Source organism: Peromyscus californicus, unplaced genomic scaffold, assembly GCF_007827085.1.
Source record: "Peromyscus californicus insignis strain IS unplaced genomic scaffold, ASM782708v3 Scaffold_6__1_contigs__length_162567912, whole genome shotgun sequence".
NCBI lineage: Eukaryota > Metazoa > Chordata > Mammalia > Rodentia > Cricetidae > Peromyscus > Peromyscus californicus.
The window spans coordinates 92,225,457-92,250,949 of record NW_026294584.1 but is presented as its reverse complement, the minus strand read 5'-3'; the positions used below and the strand labels follow the sequence as shown (position 1 = coordinate 92,250,949).

Here is a 25,493-nt window from a genome sequence, read left to right as displayed (position 1 = left end):
GGGTTGTAGTCATAGAACTAAATTCTAGTTTTTATTGGTACAAATGCCTGCCAAAGATAGATTCAAGGAATTCAAAACAAATCAACCATTAAATCCACATATCTTAATGGAATAAATGTAGGAATGAATCAGGAGTTCAGCTCACACAACACACACAGGTATTGATACAAACAGACACACTCACAGCCTGCTATATTCTTAACTAGATGCATGCTTTCATTTTGTTTTTCTTTGGGAAACATGTATATAGAGTCAGCTTTAAGGTTTGGCATCCAGGATGCCAAAGAAATGCATCCTTTGTGTATGTTTTTGTAATGCACTCTTGATAATTTTATACTGGTAAGGTTTCCCCCTTTGAATGAAGTGGCAACATTCCGAAAGTAACAGGTCTCTCAGATGGACATTTCTATAGTTCTTTCCTATGTATTTCTCATGGAAATCTTTAGAATCCTATTCACAATAAGATTTATCACCCCTATCTCAAGGACAGTGAGTGTAACCCAGGTTGGGGGGGGGTTATAAGTGGCATTGGATGGAAAACTTTGGAGAAAATGTAAAAAATCAGTCCATTTTAATGACTGGCAATCAAAAAAGATAAACTGTCATTAAATTCTAAGAAAAGAACCACATAAACTGCCTCGGAGACACACAGCTGACAATGTAGTCAAGGCTCTTTCCTTTTCAGTCGGACATCCTGAACATATTAGCCTGGAGTTGCTGGAAATCAAAATAATAGCATGGTGATTGTTAGGAGACAAGGTTATACCAGGATGTCCCAGTGTTTCATTGAACATTCTTCTGAAAAGTGAGTATTGGCAGGTTGTTCTTGAATGTGCTTTGAATAGTTCCATAGATCCAGGTTCTGTCTAGGAGAAAACTAAGTTTCTCTGTGGGGGTTCTGTTTGTCATCTGTAAACCTACATCCCAGTAGCATCGATTCAGAATGTGTTCCCATTGCGTCTACCTAAAAAGGTGGTCCAATTGGTAAAGATGTTGCCTCAAACTCACAAAGCCCTAGGGTTGGATCCTCAACATCAGGTAAACCAGGCATGGTGGTACACATTTGTCAGCCTAGTACTTGGAAAGTGGAGGCAAGAGGATCGATCAGAAGTTCACAGTCACTGTCAGCAGCATGGCCCCCTCAAGGCCAGCCTTGGCTATATTAAATCCTATGTCTAGACCCTTTTTCTCCCCACCTCTAATCTCCACCATAAAAATGAAAAGTTCTAATGGGCTGATATGGAATGACGGTATGACAACCTGACAATGTGAGAATGACATATTCTATTGTTTATTTTCAACTTTTTCTTTTGAGGATGATGAATTAGTAGTAAGGGGGTAGAGGGGGAAAGAACAAATGTGAGGTTAAACATTTTGATGGCTTCTTACAAGTGATTCCATTCATTCCCAATGAAGAAGGCAAGTCCAGGAGACTGGAGAGGGAATACAAATGAAGCATTGCTTGAGAAAAATGCAACAATGCTACTGACTTAGTGTTCAACACTAAGAAACAGCAACACTACTGACTTAGTATTCAACACTAAGAAACAACATTACTAACTTAGCATTCAACACTAAGAAACAACATTACTGACTTAGTGCTCAACACTAAGAAACAGCAACACTGCTACTGAGAAAATGTATACAAGGATCAAGGTCCCAAACCAACAACACTCCTTCAGTAAGCCATCTACTGTTCGACCTGCTTGGGGTACCCATTCTAGAGTTTTAACAGGATGCCAGTTACAGAGCGTTTGTATCTCTTCGATAGGTCAGACTGTGTAGGAACGGTGAAGGTTATTGGAAATGATTAAATTCCCAGCTGAAGGCTTCAGTGTCAGGGTTACAGCTTGACTTTCCTGTCTGTTTTTCATGTTCTGTGACTCATGTGCTCTCTGTCTATATCAGGATACTCAGCTCCAGCTTTAGTGTAAACACAGCCATTGGCTGTGTAAGTGGGTGTGGCTCTGCTTGGAAAACTTTTTAGTTAAGCCTATTGGAGTTTACATTTCTTAGCAATTTTATGTAGTACAAAGAGGTATTCATCCCTATATTTGAATTTTATGAACTAGATAAAAATGCAAAATCAAAATTGTAAAAAAATAAAATGTAATACTACTCTTAGTTTGGGAAATCAGATGAAAACAGAGAGTGGGCTGGATATGGCAAGAGGCTGTGGCTGGCGGCTCTTCTTTGGCCATCAGAGATCAAAGCCAATGTTATTTACAGTGATAACTTTTCAAAATGATGCAATTGTTAAAATGATGTAAAAAGTTTCATATAATGCTTTAAATTAATTTGTGGTCTTGTGTTGGGCAGCATTGACAACTGTCCTGAAGTATAGGATGCCTGTGAGCATCAGGTTGGACATGCCTGGGAGACAGTTCAAAGTAATTCCTCGTCCAAGCTGTTTTCCACATGTTGACATGAAGATTTACCTACAGAGAAAAGAAAACTATTTTGTCTTTTAAGGAATAACACGTTATCTTCCCAAGAATAATTGGCTGCCAACATATTTTTCCCCCTGTGGCAATCTGATTTATCAGGGGAGTAAATACTTCTTTGCACCATGCTTTCTTCCCAAATTCCAATACTAGAAGCGTGTTTATCTGCTTTCATGTTAAAACACAAATGCCAGGCCAGCAAGATGGCTCAGTGGATAAAGGCTCTTTCTCCCAGCACGGATGACCCGAACTAAATTCCTGGGGGCATACATACTGGCAGGAGAGAACCAATTCCTGCAAGTTGTTCTCTGACTTCTACACATTTACATGTGTTTCCACCTACCCAATGAATAAGCAAACACAAAAAGAATAATTAAAAATTCAAATGTCACTATTTCCAATAGCGATAGAATCAAAACCCAGGCTCTAGAGGCATGCCTTTAAGCAACTGACTTCTTAAACTGCTTTTAAACTCTGTCTGTTTTTCTTCCCATATTTGTTTATTAATGTGAGACAGAAAGGGACTGGATTTGGATGGGAGGGGAGGTAGGAGGAGCTGGGAGGAGTAAAGGGAGGGGAAACCATAATTATGATATATTATGTGAGAAAAAATATATTTTTCAATAAAAGGGAAAAACTCTGACTTTTTATGTAAAATTCTGTGTTGATGCTTCATCCTACAGCAACATCTTTTTATGTTTGTTTTAAGTGCACAATTTAAATTATTGAACAATGTGCATTCTCCCTCTGATCACACAGACTGCAAATATCCATGCAGTATTTTATGACAGCCATGTCACCAAGACTACATCCCAAGGTCACCTCAGGTTCATAAGCACAACACTGGGGCTGATGTAAACCATTCACTGCACAATAATGAGGACCTCAGTTCCAATCCCCAGTACACATGTGAGAACCCAGATTCTATGGCACGTGCCTTGTGTGTGCTAAGCCTGTTGAGACAGATTCCCTAGCGCTCACTGAACATTCAGTTTAGCCAAAATGGTAAGTTCTAAGTTCAGTAAGAGATTCTATGTCAAAAAATAAGATAAACAAGTGATTGAGGAAGCCATTCCAGTGTCAACCTCTGCTCTTCACAAGGACATGCATGGTGAATGCACATGCACACACATGTGCAAATATGAATACACCCTCCCCCTATTCCCAATCATACAAACACAGAATTGATACAGACTGTACAATGCTCTACCTGTTCATTTTGGAGCAGACTCTCAGAAGGAATGGAAGAGATTCTCAACAGCTTCCTGGTTAGCATAGTAACCCAAATGACCTCTGTCTCGCTTTCACATAGCTTTTGCCTACAGATCCCCTCTGGCGTCAGAAGGCAGGTGGGTGTGAACATCATCATGAAGACAGATAAACAGACTTACATAGATTTTCATTTTTCTGTTCCCATGTGTTTGAGCTAATTACTGAGATGAATGTTCGTCATTCTGAAGAATGATGATGGGTCATTTACAGTTCTGTATCTGAGAGCACTTGAATTCCCGAAGAAAGGAACACTAAAACACTTGGTTGAAGGAAGACAAAGGAGATTCGTAAGCAGGGCATTTAGTTGAGTGATTATGATTAAGAAGCTACCAAGACAATCTGCCTGAGAGAGTACTGGATTCCAACGGTATCAGTTATTCAAAGCCCTGACGCTAACTCACAAAAGTATCTGTGCTTAGATGCTCACCACCACCTCTACTACCAGGTGGCTATTATTTTCTTCTTTATGCATTAGAATTCAGTTTTGTTCCCTGTGACCAAAGCTGAGCATTGTACTCCAGGATCAATTCTAGCTGTTCTAGAAACAGCTAGTGGGTTCTGGTCTCATCTGTCCTCTGATGGTAAAGAAAGATAACAGACAATCCAGCCAGGAGATGTTGGTCCTTAGGTTCTACACATCTGGGAAGGGGACTAACTGTCTTTTCCTGCTGTCTTTTGAAATTTGTCTATCCTTGGTCCTTCTTGCACTACTTGGACTCCCTCTGCAGAGTTCACCTTCTTCAGTGTTATCTTCATGCTGGAGTCATCATTGTGAACTGTAATTCTTTCCCAAACCCCTTTTGATTCCCTATTAACTTAGCTTGAAATACAGAGCCCATGATGGACAGTTTCTGTGTTCATGATCTTGGTTCTTTGTCCTGCTGTCTAGCTACCTACTGTTTCTAGATCTCTACACTCTTGCTCTTCTCTGGCTGGACAGACTATTTCCACTTCCTGGACCACTTTGCCCTCCAGCATTGTGATGGGGTTCTCCTTATACATCAGAGCAGAGGTTGACATCCTATTAGATCTTCTTTGTCTTCAGGTTACTTATTCCTCACTCTTCTCCCATAAGTCTCTAGGCAGACATCACTCCTATAATGTAGGCTCATGCACTTCATTATATATATATATATGTGTGTGTGTGTGTGTGTGTGTGTGTGTGTGTGTGTGTGTGTGTGTGTGTGTATAGCTGGAGAATTTCTCTCCAGCTCTCGCCAAGTCCTGTCAGTCCCGGAGCCCATTTATAAAATAAACACACAGACTCTTACATTATTTAAACTGTTTGGCCATTAGCTCAGGCCTATCATTGTCTGGCTCTTACTTTAATATTTAGCCCATTTCTATTAATCTATACTTTGCCACGTGGCTTATCGGTACCTTACATCTTCTTTGTCCTGGCGGCAGCTCCAGGCAGTCTCTACCTTTCCTTCCTGTTTCCTGAATTCTCCTCTCTGTTAGTCCTGCCTATACCTCCTGTCTGGCTATTGGCCAATCAATATTTATTTATACAGAGCGATATTCACAGCATATGTATGTGTGTGTGTGTATACATATATATGTGTGTATGTCATATATATATATATTTTTTTTCTAGAATAAGCTTCTAGAAAGTACCAGCTATGAGACTAATCTTTTCACACACTGAAACTAAACATGCATGCATGCAGCTGGAAGAAACCTTCCAGAATATATAGGGGACCCACAGGAGGAAGCAGTGCCTTATCTGCAAGAGGAAATGGGGTAGACAGTGGCGATGAAGGTTGATTTTTTTTTTTTAAAGCAAGGTCCAGAGAATTGTGTAAAAGGAGTCATGAGTTTATGTGGAACCAAATCTGTATGAGTTTCTGTGTCCTAACTACAGGGTCCATCCCAGCACGCTTGAGGAAGAATTTTCTGTGGTTGTCATCAGACACAAGGAACCTCATTGTCCGTGAACACTTTTCATTTTCTGAGTTCAGATGTTACCACAGTGGCCAGCATGCCTAGTTTCTCTCAGAACTTTCTGCTCTCCCTCAGGAGATTATCCCCCATGATCTGGAGAGAACTTGCAGAGAAGAACTGAATGAACTTAGAGCCATTGCGGAAGGCAGATGTGCCTTATCCTGAAAGACTTCCTAGACTTTAATTACTCCACTTTTGTGGAAAGAAAGAGACCTTCTTCAGGTTGTTCTAAATTGTTCAGAAAACATCACAACAGATGGATGCTTACTAGTCAACTCCTAAGAAAGAGTATTTACAAATGTAGTGAAGTCACAATGGACTTAGTGATTATCCTCATGGGAGAGAGTGTTAGACCACGCATGATTATTTTACAGTCCAGTCTCTCTAGAGAGAGACACACATTAACTTTTTGCCTGTTTGTCTGTCTCTTTCATTAGGTAAGTAATTTTATACACATTTTGAGGTTTTGGTTTCTGAGGCTGTCATCATGGAATATTTGCTGCACAAAAAGGCCAGTAATCATGTATACACTTAGGTCTTCTACATGACTTCACATAGCATTCAAGGAAATAAAGTTTTCATAAAAAGTGATCGTAGATTCTTTCAACTCTACTTGACACAAACAACAGGGCTGTTATAATTTGAATGTTAAATGATCACCACCACCACCACCCTGCCTGCCGGGCTCACATGTTTAAATGCTTGGTAGTGTGATCTTGGGAGGCTGTGGAACCTTTAAAGCAGTGACTACTGTTGATAAAAAGGAGGTGACTGGGATAAGGTCTTGAGGTGACTACTGTTGATAAGACGTAAGTGACTGGGATAAGGCCTTGAGGTTTTTGGGCAGCCCCACTTTTACCCTGAGCTCTCTGCTTCTGGTCTACTGAGATGGAAACATGCCCTGCCACAAATTCCCATGATCCTGATCATTGTCATGTCCCCCTCACTATGAAACTCTAAGGCTGTAAAACAGGCCCTTCCTCCTTTAAGTTGGTCACATCAGCATGCAAGTAATGAACACAAGGCTTTATTGAATCCTATTTTCTCTGTAAAAGAGGGACATTGGGACATGAGAAATAGTTGGAGAGTATCTGAAAGAGAGACAGTCTCTCAGGAAACATGGGTGCAGCTGTGAAAACTATCATGTAAAAGCATTATTCTCTACAGAGAATTCAATTTAAATCTCTACCAATATTTTTAAAACTAAACAGTTAGTGTATCATAGTGCATATGGCCCCCAGCAAGACAGATATGGTCATTGTAATCTACAGACAAACATATACAAATGAAAGACAAGCTCAAACTTAATTCATCTATAAATGAACAGAGTCTATCTCTGAGGACAGACAATATTTCTGAAAACTGTTTGGTAAAGACTCATCCATCATTCAATCCATGGGAGGAAGATCTAGGCAAGGATTTGTGTTTCCCCTTTTCTTAATTTAAAATCACATGGAAGTAATAGGGGTGAGACACTCTGAGGAGTCAAGGGAGCTGTTTTTAAGTATTTATTAGGTCATGATGTAGAAGAGAGATGAGAATTAGTCTGCACGGTTTCATTGGGCCTGCTTATGGGAAAGCTGGAGGAAGGTGCACTTCAGCTCAAATTAAGCGTGGTTTATGGTTCTGAAATGTTAAAAGATAATTTCTAATAAAAGAAAATTCATGGCTCTCAGAGAATCAGAGTGAACTCATGTTAAAATTTTTTGCTTACCTCATGAGTGAGGAAACTGATGAGGCGTTATGGTCAATTCTAAAGGAAATACAGTGGACAAACAAAAGCATGTGTTAGAAAAGATTCCTACAGTCAGATACCACAATTTTTGTTGAATAACCAAATTTCCAAGTTTTCCTTTTCGATAAAAAAAATACAAAAGGGGGCTGGGGAATGTAGCTCTGCAGCAGAATAACTTGCCTAGCATAGGCAAGGTCCTTCACTCAATCACAGGGCTGAAAACCAAAAAACCAAAACCAAAGAAAGATTCTTCTTGTCCAGCAGAAGGACTGTGGTACTTGCCCTGTCTATATTTTGCTGATCATCAAAAACAATCCAGTGATTCAGAAGAAGCCAAGTGGTCACATGTGAGAGACATACAAGAAGAAATAGTTTATTCATGGGTCTCCATGGATTGCTTAAAGATACCTAACAACTTGAAAATTCTGAAGACTTATCCCAACCAGCAATCAGGGAGTTAGATCCTGCAGCTGACTCAATACAAGTCAGTTCATTCATAAATTCATGTTCTTGGTAATACAGTCCAAGATGTTTTCATTCGATAAGCTTGTCCCCTCTTACCTACCTTACTCACAGTCTGCCTAGTCTTTGAATTTCAGCCCTATCTTTCTTTTTGTTCACCTTACTGAGTAAACTCTCCTCTCTGAGGTCATAATAGAGTAGGATGGCCTCTCATCCTAGTGGAGACCTGTAGAAGACAAAGGGCTGTGAAATATTAAGGACAGAGACAAAAATATGGCTGCTCTGAGCCCAGGAACACCAGATTTCTGTGCACTGTGAGTTTCAGAGGCAGTGTGCATGTGGATTTTATTTCAGAACTGTGAGAAAAGAAGCATCTGCTTCTTTAGCCTCTCTACACAGTCTTCACTGGATAGCCTCAGGAAATGAATCCAGACACATGGACAAACTTCTTCATGAGCTGACTTTACATCTTAATGCAAAAATCTCCATGTCATATATATATATATATATATATATATATATATATATATATATATATATATATATATATATATACATATGTATGTGTGTGTGTATGTGTGTGTGTGTAACTTGAAAAATAGAAAGCATTCAATAATATGATAACCCTTCATTAATTTTTATTTACTTACTTTTAAACTCCTCACCTTCCATCATGAACTAAATGAGTGCAATGTCCTCTACTATAAGTAGAATGAGGCAGACTTGAATTTGAATTTAGCTTCCAGCTCTACCGCTATCTGGGTAGTCAGCTCTGTAGCATCGGTTAGTTTCTTGATAAAATCATTTTTCAGCTTAGAATAAAGATGACAAACAATGGCTCCAGATCTTTTTCCATATATGAAGTGGCTGTTATCCAGATTTATTAGAATTTGTTTCTTCTTGTGTTTATTCTCATGATATCAACACTTCATTGCTTGCCTTGCCACTGCAGAATTTTTAACTGTTATATTTGCCTAAACAATTGAATTTGTCATGATTACATTTTATAAAGGGAAGTCTGACTGCTTTAAAAATTCTCATTGTGTCTTGGAAATTTTAGAACTTGAAAAATTAGGACTTTTCACTTTTATTTTTGAATTTCTCCTACTTTTAAAGGCCTATTAATTCCCCCATGTTTGTGACTCACCATTTCATCATCAACAAGATGCCTTTTAAAGAAATAATGTGACTCAGGAGAAGCATGTGAGGGTGGGGGATGATGGTGTTGAGGGCAGAGCTGGAGTGCTGGGGTTTATTTTTCTTAAGAAACCTGGAGGCTGAAGCTGTGCTATAGGTGAAGACTTGTGAGAATGTGCTTGGGTTTGATTCATCAATGCCCAGTGGATTTCAAAGCCAGTTTTGCAAGCTGCCTTATATTTTACTATTGGTTGGCCATGCAGCCAATCAACAGGAGAATTACCTTCATTGATTTTTGTTGTGACAATAATTTTTACTTTTTTTTATTCTTGTGGTTTTAAAGTACATTTTTCTCTTTTAGTAATATTTTATTAATTATTTGAGAAATTTGTGCAATGTACTTTGATAATATTCATCACCAACTCCTCCCCTTAATTCCTCCAATATCTACTTACCCTCACACACATACCCCAACTTTTTGTGTTCTGATTTTTATTTTATTTTACTTTTTTAAAATAATGCCCTATTGACTGCAATTTGTGCTGTCCATATACTCTTGGGTGTAGAGCCATAAACTTTTGCCTGGGTGTCAATCTAGGAGGAATTACACCTTAAAAGAAAACTTACTTCTCCCTCTGCAGAACCCATCTGTTGTCCAAAGCTCCTAAATCAGAAGTGGGGGCTTTGGAACTCCTCCAACTCTGTGCTTGAGTATTGACTAACTTGATCTTGTGCAGATGACTGCATTTGATGTTTATGAGTGTGGTGGTCCTGTCACATCCAGGACATCATTTCACTCTTGCAATCTCTTCTTCCTTTCCTGCAGTGATCCCTGAGCCTTGGGAACGGTTGTTACATATGTCTCATTTATGACTGAGCACCTCCTGACACTTATTCTTTGCTCTTTGACTATTTGTGAATTTCTTCATCAACCGTCATCCACTGCTCAGTGATACTTCTCTGAGTAGATCTTTTTTTTTCTTTAATTTTTTAAAATTTTATAATTAATTTAATTTTACATATCAGCCACGGATTTCCCTGTCCTCCCTCCTCCTGCCCCCCCTGTCCTCCCACCAATCCACCCCCCATTCCCATCTCCTCCAGGGCAAGGACTCCCCTGGGGATTCAGCTCAGCCTGGTAGATTCAGTCTAGACAGGTCCAGTCTCCTCCTCCCTTCACCCAGGCTGAGCAAAGTGTCCCAGCATAGGCCCCAGGCTCTAAAACGCCAGCTCATGCACTAAGGACAGGTCCCGGTTCCACTGTCTGGGGGCCTCCTAAACAGTTCTAGCTAATCGACTGTCTCACTTATCCAGAGGGCCTGATCCAGTTCCATGGGGGCTCCTCAGCTATTGGTTCATAGTTCATGTGTTTCCACTAGTTTGGCTATTTGTCCCTGTACTTTTTCCAATCATGTTCTCAACATCTCATGCTCATACAATCCCTCCTCTCTCTTGCCAATTGGACTCTTGGAGCTCCACCTGGGGCCTGGCTGTAGATCTTTAACTCTTGGTCCTGCCGTCTCCATCTCTGATGTACTTAACTTTCAGGTGTGCCATCACTCCCAATTTATGCCATGCTCTGATTGAACCAGAGCTTTGTGCATGCTAGGCAAGCATTACCAACTGAGCTTCAGTCTCAGTCTACTATAATTGCTTCTGATTTATTATTTTTCTCTAACTTTGCATACTATTTAATAATCAATTCTGTATATAAATCAATAAGAGATGTTGGAACTAATAACAGGGGATTCACTTTAACTTCCACGATTGTGCATGTGAATCCAAGCCAAAACATTCTTTGAACCAGTAACAGGTGCTGAAGAACGATTAACAGACCCACAGAAGCCATTGAGAAAATTCTGTAAAATACCTGAATTGTATAAAGGGAACTATATTGTATAATTATATAATATATTCAGAAATAATTTTAATAATAAATTTTCCTTTTAAAGTAGGGATTTCTGAAGCAGTTGAGTTTAATTATCAGAAGACTTTCTTTTTTAAATACAGGGTCTCATGTAACATAGGCTGATCTTGAACTCTATGTAATTGAGGATGGTTTTGAACTGATAGTGCTGCCTCCATCCTCCACTACTGGCATTACATGTTTATGTCATCACACCCATTTCCATGTTCTGCTTCTTGATCTATAATCTTAAGGATCATCTTCTGGAGTTGATCCAGACCCAGGAATTTGGACTGTGTGTCAAATGCTGAAAACAGTTTATTTTTGATATATTTAAAAACAGAAGTCAAAGAGCAGAAGGCTACAAGAAATTATTCATATCTAAATTACTAAACTATTATGTCATGTAGGCCAATGTAAGGAATATCTGCATGACATTGTGTCTGTAAGTGTTTATCTACTTGGGTAGTCTTTTTCTCATGTGTGTACACATGTGCTATGGGGGACTGCATGCATTCAAACAGACACTTATGCACAGCAAAAACTTAAATAGCTGACAACACTCTGGACTTTTCCCATTGGGATTCTTGTCTGTTTACGTGTTTGCATTGTTGAGACAGGATCTTTCTGTGTTGATAGGGCTGGTCTTAAACTCTCAGTGATCCTCAGACCTGTTTCCCAAAGGCCAAGATTACAGAAGTGTGCCACATGATCAACTGAGACTGCTTTTGAAATACCAGAGACCATGATTCTTTCTTTTCTTTAAAAATTAAAACATCAATGAACTTGGAAGATAAGATGAGAGTCCTCAATTTCTAGTCTAGTGAAATCCTCAGCAGAGAGCTCACCTACTCTGTGCTGAGTGCCTAATCCCTGAGAATGATGTCACAAAGAGTCAGATTTTCTTTTCTTTTTTTTTAAGTGTGTGTTCTTATATGTATGGGCACATATGTACATGTAGGTGTATGCTTATGTATATATGCATGCATATGTAGTAAAAAAGTTGATGTTCGGTTTCTTTCTTTGATTGCTCTCCATCTTATGTATTTAGTCAGAGCTTCCAGTTTGAGCTCAAAGCTTGCTGGTTGCTTTGGTCTAGCAAGCCTGGATCTTCTATATCTGTCTAGTGTTGCTGCAGTTACAGACTTGTCCCCATGCCCACCTAGCATTTATGTAGGTGTACAGGTCTTCATAATCACTGCTGAATCATCTCCCTGGTCTTGAGTATTGTTTCAAATTATGATAGCTGACTGCTATACATCATGAGAAAATAAATTCTTTCAGTAGACAGATAAGGAAGAAACCATACCCTAAGTTGTCCAGAGACACACATGGTATTCTCTCCCCTTAGCATAAATGCATCCAAAGCAATAGCACAATGTTAATGTTGTAGACATCTCTCTCATACACTCACAGAGACTCATTGAGTTTTTCCTGACTTAGCAGAGCAGTTATAGTGCTATAACTAGTGTCTTACCAAACATGGGCTGTTCCAAAGTACTGTTGTGTATCTGTGTAGTGGTTTAAACATGATAAATGGCAATGCCATATTTACACCCTATGGAAGAGTACCTTGATGTCGAATAGCTCCCTTTTAACACCTTTTTCTAAAGTGTATATTCCAGAATGTCCTTTCAGCATATCAATTGTTTGGAATGATTATATGAAGGTACCTTTTTATAGGCTCAGGGGGAGATGAGAAGACCATCCCGTAAAAATTTCATATTGATTTCCAATCTGAGTGGATAAATGAGCACTATTGAGCACACTCCAGTATTCCTGCCAACATTCCAATATTCAATGCTTCATTTCTCTGTTAAGCAGAAAAATATTAGCCCTGAATTCTTGATATGTCCTATTCACCATTTTCCACATTCTCCCCAATATGCCCTGGTGAATTTGGGGTACTGGGTTTTACCATGTTATACTTTCCTCATTAAATATTATTTGTGTGTGTGCGTGTGCGTGTGCGTGCGTGTGCGTGTGCGTGCGCGTGCGTGTGCGTGTGCGTGTGTGTGTGTGTGTGTGTGTGTGTGTGTGTATGTAAATTGGTTTCTGACTCATGCCCTATTTTGGCAGCTTTGTGAAGCGAATAAATTCACAACTTAAAATAACACCTCGTCAGTCTTTCAGACAGGCCAGTTTGCATTCACACATAAACCAAATTTATTTAAAATAAACGTGTTCATCAGTCAGTAACATGACTTCTTTATTGCCCTTTTGGTAGAATGGGGCAAGCTTATATGGGGCAAAATTTTAAAGAGTTCCAGGAAGAGCTTTGTTTGGCCCCCTTTTGATAGCCAATGCCTCATATCTATGTAATGATTCCTCTGGCACTATGAATGGAATGAGTGTTGCAAAACTGAAGCATATAGTCTTACAAGCTCTAGGCCAACTCACCACGTTTTTGACTTCTTGGGGAGTGTTGCTCAATTCTCACTCATTCTACATTAGTGGCAATACCTGCTGCTGTGGAGGAGCATGCCTGTAGCAGGAATCTTAGAAGGTCTTATTAATAAAATCAAACCCAGGGCCAGTTATTGGGGAGAATGCTGGAAGATTGGAGAAGCAAAACAAGCCACAGCTATCTCACCTCGCCGTTTCCTCAGCTGGTCCTGTTTCCTCAGACTGGAAGCCTCTGAGTCCTCATCCAGAATGACTCTCAGCTGAACTGCTCCTAAGCCTGAAAGCTTAACCAGCCAAATGCTTCTAGTTTCTGGTCCTCACGCCTTATATACCTTTCTGCTTTCTGCCATCACTCCCTGGGATTAAAGGCTCGCTTTCTGGGATTAAAGGCGTGAGTCACATGCCTGGCTGTTTCCAATGTGACCTTGAACTCACAGAGATCCAGAGGGATTTCTGCCTCTGGAATGCTAGGATTAAAGGTGTGAGTGCCACACTTTCTGGCCTTTGTATCTAGTGACTCTTCTGTCTCTGACCCCAGATAAGTTTATTAGGGTGCACAATATTTTGGGGAACACAATACCACCACACATGCCTGTGTAGCAGTGAACTTAGTGGGCATGTGCTCAAAGTTTAGCACTTAAAAATATCTTTAAAGTGTCTTTTGAACATTCCTCAAGTTAAAGTAAAGGCATGGTTTAGTTCCATTAAACCAATCATCATGTTTTCACAAGAATGAGTTTATCCTCTCCTATCTTTTAGCACATTGAGTCAGAAAGAATATAGAGATATGAAAGATCACAAAACGTCTAGGAATGGACTCCGCAAAAATGCATGAGAAGTAAAATTGACCTTTGTCATCTCTTTGCTGAGGACTCTCTCTTTTGCTACTTCACTTATTCTCTCACTACATACTCTACTACCCTTATGTCCTTTATTCACTTACCTTTCATTCACTCATTCAGCCTCCCATTCATCTACCTACCCCTCTATTTATTCATCCATTCACGTGTTCACATATTCATCCACCAAGTCACCTGCCCACCCATCCATCCATTCCGAAGCCTAACATCTACTGAGTGTGTCATGCATCTATCAATTCATCAACCTACTTACTCATCTACTCCTTCTATCCATCTATCCATCAATCCATCCAGTACTAGAGCACACTCCTACTTAGTGACTGTCATTTTCTAAGCACTAATGGATAATCCAATATCCAACATGAATTTCTCTGCACAACTCCTCTGTGGTGCAGAAAACAAAGGAGCTTAGACTGGAGGATAATATTTAGCTGAGTGTATCAAAACCTCTGAAAATTGTTTCTGTAATTCATTCTCTCCCTATCCTTTTCTCTGCCTGGTCTACTTCCTTTTCCCTTACAGAATATAGGAGTTATTATGGAACTCATTCTTGTTGTTAAAGGGTGTAGAAACCACAGTCTCAAAATTATGTGCTATAGCAGTCCTACAGAGTTTGTGATACTTTTCTTGTGATATAAATTTTGTATGTTTCATTTCTCTTCATGAACTATTTTCCAGCACATCTAAAAACTTATTGTCTTTTCTCCAAAGGCTTGTTTGTTAACCAAGCTAAATAGTTTGTGAGTTATTCATTTATTTATTCATGGGTAAGAAGAGTGAATGTCCATATAGTCACATTCACTGATTTCTTCTTTCTAAGGCAAACTCAAATGTAATGAATCTCTTAAGCCAGACAGAGATTCTTATTAAATATCACATCCTCCAATTTCAGTTTCTTCTTCCACCTAAAGGAAAACTGAATAGGCCTAGAGACCGCAATTACTGCTTTACTTGGAGTAATGCCAATATATGATCAATTACATCTTGATGACTATATCCCCATACACTTGATTGCAGAGGCCAATATCAGTCTCATTATTCAAAGTAATTAGAATGCCTTCATCATCTCAGAAAGCATACAACTTGATTTTGCACAATCGAAGATATGTCATTGCCATTGTTCCTTCTGAAAGATAGAGCCACATTCCTTGGACCAGTGAAGTGAAACAAGAAAGGCTGACATGGTATTGTTCACCAATTCCCTGGATGTTTCCTATAGAATTCAGTGCGATATATTGAAACATATGGTCACAGATCTGTCTTGGTTCCCTGCCAGTTTAGGAAGATGAACAATTTGAATTTATGTTGGAAAGTCTCTAAAGACTCCATGGAGGAAATTTTATTAAGTAACGCAAGGGAGATATAGAGGCATCTTCATCTAAAAGGCTCTCATGAAGGTACCTGTTCCTGTTGTTACAGAGAACAAGGATTTGGGTAGTTTTAGAAGGGCCTTTTGAGCAATCAGGACATAAAACGAAACAGGACAAAAGCAAACCGAACTGTGACTTTCACCTCTGCTCTATCCCAAAAGGAGCTCTGGAATATGAAACTGGCCAGTGCATTCTCAGAGGCCGACATGGTCACAGCATGAGGCAGATGACAGATGAACATGCCAGGCATGGAAAGCAGTCCATAACATCTTGCAAGGATAACCTTGCTCCCCACAATACTCAAATGCTGAACATTACATTCGAGAGTTTCATGGGAGGTGTGTGTGTGTGTGTGTGTGTGTGTGTGTGTGTGTGTGTGTGTGTGTGTGTGTAAAATCCCATACTCACCATAACTCATTCTCTCCTTGAGCTCTTTGATAGTAACATAAAAAACAAAAACTGAAACAAACCAAAAATATTGGTGGAGTCACAGATACTAAGAATTGAGCCCAACCCTGGCATTTATGAGCAAATAGAAAGAGAAATATCTAGCCCAGCGTAAATATCCTTTAAAAGCCGTGCTTGCAAACTTGTAGTACTCTTCTCACACACTTGCTCCCATGAAGATTGATGTTTGGACTTTTTTTCCCTACCATATGTCATTTAAAGATTAGTCTTTTATTTCCTCAGAAGCATTTTAATTTTCTAACTGACTTCTCATTGTCAAACAGCAAAATACTGTAACATCTCAGGAAATTTCAGAGAACAGAGGAAATGAGGAAGCCATGGTCATGGTTGAAACAAAGCCTTTCATCTTCCTGGAGGCACCACTGCTGCTGCACACCCTATTCAACCTGTCCCATTTTCATAGGCCCCTTGAGGGAAACTCTCCAAGAAAGTCTAAATAGGAAATAAATTAAAAGACAATATTACCTGGACTGATGAGTTGGCTTATTACATAAAGAGCTTGCTTTGCAAGCATAAGGACTTGGATTCAGATTGTCAGAACCCACATAAAAGTTGGATGCAATAGCAAATGCATCTATTATAATGCCAGGCCTCCTACAGTGAGATGTCTGATAGAGACAAGAAAAGAGGCTGACAGGCAGCTATCTGGCATCCAAATTTGAGAACAAGAAAGACCTGAGGACTGACACCTCAAGGTTATTTACCTAATTCTATATGCACACTGTGGCATATACATGCTCCCCAATCAACTTGCAAACACATACACAACAGATACAGACACACACAGACACATATGCACTTGGGCATGCATGTACCCTGACAGGCACACAAACAGACACATGGTCAGACCAGGAAACACACACACACAAACACACACACACACACCATGCACTAAATATGATACTATATTTATTTTTAGAACTAACCTCATAACCCACAGTTTTTATATTATCCCCTTTCCTCTTCTTTCAAAGTTCTGTGATTTCCACAGCATTTACTAGGGTGCTTACAGGTGGTGGTCACCAGGCACCTGGCCACCAGAATCAAGATCAAAGCTGGCCCTTCCCTGCCATAGCTTCCCTGTGTACCCTGACAGTTTTAGAGTGAAAGTAGCTGGCCTTGCTGAGACATCAGCACTTGGATGGAAGAATGTGACATCTCTTGCTACACTGAGTGGGAGGCAGTGGAATACACAGGAAAGTCAGTCTTAGTTGGTTCCTCATGCAAAATGGAATATCAATCATACCACAAGGGCACATGCTCAGCTATGTTCATAGCAGCATTATTTGTAATAGCCAGAACCTGGAAACAACCTAGATGCCCCTCAACTGAAGAATGGATAAATAAAATGTGGTATATGCTGTGGGATGTTCTGTATAGCAAATGTGTTGCTAATTAGTCAATAAATAAAGCACTGATTGGCCATTGGCTAGGCAGGAAGTGTAGGCGGGACAAGGAGGAGAATAAAGCTGGGAAGTGGAAGGCTGAGTCAGAGAGACACTGCCAGCCACCACGATGAGAAACAGCATGTGAAGATGCCGGTAAGCCACGAGCCATGTGGCAAGGTATAGATTAATGGAAATGGATTAATTTAAGCTGTAAGAACAGTTAGCAAGAAGCCTGCCACGGCCATACAGTTTGTAACCAATATAAGTCTCTGTGTTTACTTGGTCGGGTCTGAGTGGCTGTGGGACTGGCAGGTGAGAGAGATTTGTCCTGACTGTGGGCCAGGCAGGAAAACTCTAGCTACAGGTATATATACACAATGGAGTACTACTCAGCAGAGAAAACCAATGACATCATGAGGTTTGCAGGCAAATGGATGGATCTAGAAAAAATCATCCTGAGTGAGGTAACCCAGACTCAGAAAGACAAACATGATATGTATTCACTCACAGGTTTTACTAGATGTAAAACAAAGGATGACTAGACTGCTATTCACAACTCCAGGGAGGCTACCTAGAAAAGAAGACCCTAAGAAAGACACAGGGATCACCCAGCTACAGAGAAATGGATGAGATCTACATGAGCAAACTGGATGTGATGGAGGGTAATGAAGGGCAAGGGTCGAGGGAAAGAGAGCTTAGGGGAGCAGGAGATCCCAGCTGGACAAGAACAGAGAGGGAGAACAAGGAAAGAGAGACCATCATAAATGAAGACCCCATGAGAATAGAAAGAAGCAAAGTGCTAGAGAGGTCCCCAGAAATCCACAAAGATACCTCCACAATAGACTACTGGCAATGGTTGAGAGAAAGCCTGAACTGACCTACTCTGGTGAATGGATGACCAAACCCCCTAACTGTCATGCTAGAACTCTTATCCAATGACTGATGGAAGCGGATACAGAGATCCACGGCCAGGCCCCAGGTGGAGCTCCAGGAGTCCAATCAGCGAGAAAGAGGAGTCCTTGCCCTGGAGCAGATGAGAATAAAAAATAAAAAAAAAAATAAAATTTTAAAAAAAAGGAAATAATAGTCAGGGGGCCAGTAGAAGGGGCATTGAAGGTAAGTGTGGCTAACACAGAAATAAATATGAGCAAAACACCTTATACACATGTATGATAATGGTATAATAAAAGCTACTGTTTTTAAAAAATAATAAACATGGACATAAATTGCGGAATGAAATTATCTAATATCTTTTGTTGTGCCAGTGGTCTCCGATGTGTGTGTGCTACTGTTGACAAAATGTAGGTGAAGATCAAGCCTTCCCATTCCCTTTTTCTAAACTGAAAGCACATGCCTTTTTAAAATGGATCCAAAGGCTGTGGATTAACACTAGAGTAAAGAGTAGAAGGGAACAGTGATGGAGCTGACACCTGACGCTGCTTACATTGTGCACGTATGTATTACTTCAGATATACTGGAGGAAAAGGATTCAGGTTATTCCTGAAGTCTAATAATGTCCTGGCCTAGTTAGCTTTGTCAGCATCACATAGCCTGGAATCACCTGACAAAAGAGTGTCAACTGGGTACTTGTATTTAACAGGTTTCTTGATGAGGGTTTCCCTTGTCTGTCTTAATTGGTATAGAAGGACCCAGCCCACTATCTGCAGTACCATTCTATGGGAAGGTAGCTCTGGACTGTATAAATGAGTTAGTCAAGCATTAGCTTGTGAGTGATCCATCAAGTATAAGAGAGCTGACACTTGCAGTAGTGTTCTTCACACTCCCCTGTCAGTGACAGCACTGCTTGGGTAGTATTCCCCAAATTACAATCCTGTCATCACCAATGTAGTCTCACTGCTCCTAAAGGAGCTAAGCCCAGCTAGGGATATTTTCTGGGACCCTATGGGCAAGAGGCTACATCAGATGACCCTCATGTCTGGTGACAAATGCATTTCTCCTTTCCATGAAACAGACAACTTTTTCAAATTGATAGGGACACTTTCAGAGCACCCAACAGTGTGTGGAGACAAGAGAATAAACTCTCCCTAGTTCTTCCCAGTGGCCACCCTCATTGTGCACACACAGAGAAGTTCCCCAACCAGCTCTCACTTCATTATGGATACCCAGGACAACATCTACCTGGACATCCTCAAAGGTAACTGGTCTACCCTATATGTCATCAAGACCATCTTGCTCTTTATCCAGAATCTGCAATTGGAACCCAACTTGGACAGGTTTTGAACATACATGCTATTGAGCCCTGGCAAAACCCCACAGTTTTAAAGAAATACCTGTAAAAAAAACCCACTCAAAGCAAGTAGCTAGTCAAGAGCTCTCCATTTGTGCCATCTTTTTCATTTTCTTTAGATGGTATGTTGTTTCTTGATCTCTGCATTGGAGTGTATCTTAAGATGTGGTGTTATTTTCAAGGAAGATGCAGCCCTTAGATATGTATTAAATGAATGTACATTAATTTATTTGTATATGTATGTGTGTCTGTACACATATGCACATACACACACACACACACACACACACACACACACACACACACACACACACACACACATATTGTAAGAGAGCCAAGAATTAGCTTGTGAGCTGGCCACTAGCTTTTCTCCCTGTTTTCTCCTCTTCTTTGGCAGTAAGTGGTCCAGCTTCCAAGTATCTCCATTCTTTCTTCTATACTTCCTAGACTGATAGAGACATCATCCCCTGGTTAGAGGTAATTCTGCATGGGATAGCAAACACTCTGGCTTTCAGGTTCCTGTCTTTAATCCTGCTGACTTCCCTCAGCAATAGATTGGGATCTGGAAATGTAAGATGAAATAAACCCCTTCTTCTCTGAGTCATTTGTGGTCAGTGTGTTTTATCACAAGAATTGAAAGGAAACTAGATAATCACCTGTCCATTTTCAGCTTTTGTGTGACTTGCAACTGCTCAATGTTCCAGATACCATGTTAGCTTACCTTCTTGACCAGCAACCTAACTCTGTCTGACAACATCCAGGTGCTTGCTTTCTGCAGATTTTCTTGTTATTCAAGGTGGTTAAAAGTTGACTTTAAGTGCTCTACCTTTTTTGAGAAAGCTGCAGCTGTTTGAACCAGTTATGAAGGATCTGCAAAGCAGCCTCAAGGGATATTTGGGGGATTTTCATCAGCCAGGCAATTTATAGTTCTGTTTGGTTCCGACTACATGTCACGTATTCCCAAAAAAGTTACAACAACATCAGCCTCAGCTTTATTATTAGTGTACACCTGAAAACACTGGAAACAAAGGGCTGTTGAAAGACTTTCAGTGCAATTTTAAAGGGACAGGACGTGAGCCAGTTTCTGAGGGGTACTTAGCATAGAATCATCAATGGTCACTAGTGGGCTTTGGGGCCACCTAAATGCCTAGTGGAGATAGACAGCTGTTAGTATCATTTATTAACACTAACACTAAGGCTAGACTTGAACTGAATCCTTAAAGGAGGTGTAGAAGCTAAATATAAAGAAGGTAGTCCTGGAGATATTCATCCCAGATGGGAAGTTCAAGACCAACCAAGTTTGGTCTGGCAAAAAGTAGTGTTCCTAGGTTCTTTAAACTGTTCAGAGTTGTTGGTGGCTGATCTGTGAGGAAGTGAAACAGGGCATGACGAGAGGTGAGGCCAAATAGAGGGAAAAGTATAATAAGATTCTGAGGGTTCTGGGAGGGATTTGAAGGGTTTTTGACCTTTGCTGCAGACAGTGGTGAGTGACTGAAGGGCTTAGTCAGTCCAGTGTTAGAGATGAAATGGTACTCAGGATGGGCTATGAATTAATTGGCCATTTCTATTGTGTAGAAGAGAGGGCATAAGGAAGTCATACTAGAAGCAAGAGGCCAACAAGAAGATGAGAGGTTTGCTAAAGTAATTGAAACTGGAGATAAGGATGTTCTGAATAGACATAGTATAGGAGAGATGGATGTACAACTCCTGTTCTTGTTTATTTTTCATGAAAAGAGTATAATATGCTTGTTTTAAAAATGGAGGCAACATCTACATCATGCCTCTTTCCATCAAGGCTCAGAAACCATTGTGGAATAAAGCAAACAATTATAGTAGACAAAAGTCAGGAAGGACCAGAATGAAACATCATCCACTGACCTCACAGGACCACTATACTAACGAACTCACTTCACCAGTGGTTACCTACAAAAGATTGCTGAACATCAAGCCAGTTAGCATTCTAGCATAGAGAGGGGAAGGGTCATGAGCCTCAATCCAATAACTGAGGAGCTGCAGACAGTTGAGCGCTTTTGGGGAGTCAGTTTTCTTTAAGGGTGTTGCCTGTAGTGAGTCAACTGTGGTCCAGTGCATGACTGAACACTCAAAATTCAAGTAAATGGGGAGAGAAAAGGAATTCAAGTTGGGAGTAGTGGAGGATCTGGGAGGAGTTAGGGGAAAGAGTGAAAAATACAATTAAAATATGTTGATTGTGTATGCATGTAATACATAGCAAACCAAAAATCAAGAAAAGCAGAGGCAGATACCAGCATAACTGATGTGAAGCTGTCCCAAATTACCTTTGTGACTGTGCAACCTTATTCTTGATTTCCTTCTATGTAAGATGCAGGTATGAAATAATAGCATAATAAAACTTGTAACCATTACTATGCATAGAAGAGTTAGAGGAGTATCTGGCCCTCTAAGATACACAGCATATGTTAGTAATCATTACTACACTACGAATGTAGCTATTCTCCATAAAACTCAATGAGTTGCTATCACAGTTCAAGTACGTCTTAGAGTCCTATGCTATTTAACTCTTTCTACCTCAATTTCACCTTTTCTTTCCTCTCATGGAGATGATAATAGAGATACAGTAGGGATTAAATGTACAACTATATGTAAATCTCAGAACAAGTGCCTGCTGTTTGATAAATACTCTTATCACTCTCGTCGCTATCATCAACATCATCACTACTACCACCAACATTAACATCATCACTGCCACCATCTACATTATCATTACTACCACCATCATCATCACACCATCACTATCATCATCACCATTGTTATCAATCTGATAGTTCTTACATTTTAATTTTAAAAATATATGTGTATAATGAGCTGGTGTGTATGTGTGTATGCCCACAGATGCCAGGAAAAAAAAAAACTTTCAATTCACTGGATCCAATCAGTTATGAGCCACCTAATATCAGTTGTGGGACTTGAACTCAGGTCCTCTGCAAGAACACAACATGCTTTTATGAGCTGAACCACTTCTCTAGTCCCTCATTTATCCTTCATTCATACTTGTAGGTGGGAGCAAATTGAGAATTGAGAGTTATTAAACATCTATTTAAAAAGAAGTAGTCCTTATACTCTTAGATTTTCTTGCATATATTGAAGACTTGTGGTAATATGGAACTATTTTGTCAAATAAATTTTCTTTAATGCTTCAAGAAGAAAAGCCTATAACAGATTTCCTAATCTTCTAATTTTATATTATATATATGGAGCACCTTTGACTTATAAAAGAGTGAGGTGAGAGTTAAAGTGATAATGTTTTCTTTATTGTGGCTGAAACTTTATTGAAAAATACCATTTGACCCTACTTTGCACATAATCTATTTTATAGAAATAGCAATACTGTCCTCCAGCAGAGTTGCCTAGTGCCAGAAACCAAGAACAGTGCTGGAATTTGGCACTGAAGCTGAGTCTTCAAATTTCAATAGAAAGTACTTGTTTTATTTTTACTCATAAAACCATTTTACTGTTCAGGCACTATTTAGCTTCCGCTGGGTTTCCCTGTTTTGGACTAAGTTTTATGAAGACAGAAATGTGACTGAATCAAAGAGCTTGCCATTGTGGCAGAGAGACCCTCCTGGCAGTTATGTACCATGAAAGAGATATTCTATATGGATGTGTAGGGACTGTCAGTGCTATGACTGCTCTGAGACAAGGCACAGACCCTGAACCATGGAGAGAGTGAGACATAGACCTATCCCCACAATAAAGGCTTTTGTCAATTTAGAAAAGACATGTCCCATCTCATAGCCTCAGTTTCAGTCATAGAAAAAATGGAGGTACCATTCCCTAGAAGATTCATAACTCCTAACTTTTACACTTGCTGATTAAATGTGAGCTGAGTACTTTCTAAAAACTTCTAAATAATTGGGACCTGGGTTTGGGAGGTAACTGGTTGGTAGCATGATTAGCATGATAGGCATGTAAGAGACCCTCAGTTCAATCCATGACAATCCTCCTTCTCAAACAGAAGAGGATCTTAAAGGTTTGAGAGGCCTCCTCTTGTTGTTTTTGTTGTGTAGTTATGGATTTCTAAAGGATTTAACCTGTACCTCATAAAGCATGATACCATAACTCTGTCCTTTTCTCTTGGTAACAAAAATCACAACATTTTTACTAAGTTGTTTGTCAAATAGGTTTCTTTGTAGTGAACTATGAGGGCCTGTGTAACAACTTCCACTGAAATAAAAAATTCTCTCCTAGAGGGAGGAGGGGGATCATAATTCTCAGGAAGTAAATGGAAGTTATAATCTAGATAATTAAGGAAAATTTACAAAGGAATCTCCTGAAATTTGGATGATTCATACCCCATCTCCCCAGTGATAAACACAGTGAAATTCCTAAATAGAGGAGGTTTTCCCATAGATCAAGATGTCTGAGATTCATGAAGGGAGCACCAGGGTGTATCTTCCAGGAGCTGTTAATGCTAGGGCATTTGTTTGTTTGCATCCAAGCTGCCCTTGAGTCATTTAAGCTTATGTAGCCCGAATATGCTTAACATTTCACTCTTTAGACTTCAATGAAATCATTTCCTTGGTCTGTCGTCAGTGCTCTACCTGGGTTAAATAGTCTTTTGTTAATGTCTTTCCAGGACAAGTCACACAACAAGGAGTTATACTAAGAAATTACACATTCCATTTGCTGTAGAATATAGTAGAGGATACAACTGACCCTATTCACAGAAGTCTTTCATGTGGTCATGTTTCATCTAAGGAACAATAATCTTGACTATTGCCAATGGCAAGCAAGTGTCTGATTGATGTACCTCTTGGCTTTGCACATGAGGGAGCTCAGGCTAGGCTGGTGATCAACATCCACAGGATAAATCATCCACATTAACCCATCCTCTGTTGACTTCTGTTTTTCTAGTCTTTATTTTTACCTTTTGTGATTTTTCCATTTTGTGGCATATATGAATCTAATCCATTTCTACTTATGTATGAATAGAGCCAAGCAGTGGTATGTGGTAAACAGAAGGATTAAGAGTCAAAAACAGTCTGTGCTCAGGAGTTAGTTCCCTCCTCTGTGATAAAAATAACCCTTCATGTGGGCATAACATGTTTCAGTTTATAAAGTACTCTTCAAATGAATTTTCATTACTACCTTATCAAGTACATGAAGAAATTTTTCCCTTCTTCTTCAGAAGGAACATCTGAGGTTCAGAGAGGCCAAGTGACTTCATATATATTAAACTGAGAACTGGGTATAACAGGATAGTTATGTTTTTCATTTAAGCAGGAGGTTTGCAGTCCTCTGATCCTTCATTACCCTTTAGAGAGGTGTGCTGAGGCCACAGCAATGTTAACTCAGCATGAAATGGTGATGGTTTATATTGGTTGTCAACATGGCATGATATAGATTCACCTAAGTGCCAAGCCTCTGTGCAATACTATAAGGAGTTGTCTAGATTGTTAGCTTCTTGTCATGCCTGTATGTCATTATCTTGATTAGGATAGTTGAGGTAGGAAAACCTATCCTAAGTGTGGGTGGCAACGTTTCTTGAGCTGGAATCCTGGATTGTGTGAAAAAGGAGAAAGATAGATGATACCAGCATCTGTTTCTCTCTGCTTCCTAACTGGTTTTCTTCTAGAATATAGGAATTGCCTACCCTTTATCTCTTTTTAAGAGATAAGGCTAAGAATGCCCTGCTAGGGAAATCAGCTTGTTGAGCTCATGGAAAAAGTAGGCAGAACTAGGATGTCTTCTCTTTAAAGGATTACTTGGAAATTCCACCTGTTTGGCACGTGAGAACCATAGTATGTCCATCTTCTTGAGAAGCCAACTTCAGTGCAGTGCCTACAGAAAGATTTGTACTCTCCTTCGAGAGGA

General features: G+C 39.8%; 1 protein-coding gene and 1 pseudogene across 2 annotated transcripts in view; both read left to right on the top strand.

Moving 5' to 3' along the window:
• The window catches only part of Ctnna2 (catenin alpha 2), a 1,158,645-nt gene that overhangs the window by 991,882 nt on the left and 141,270 nt on the right, over nt 1-25,493 (top strand). The gene's annotated exons all lie outside the window — the stretch shown is intronic.
• Nucleotides 19,316-19,934, top strand: LOC128099950 (ubiquitin-conjugating enzyme E2 C-like; annotated as a pseudogene).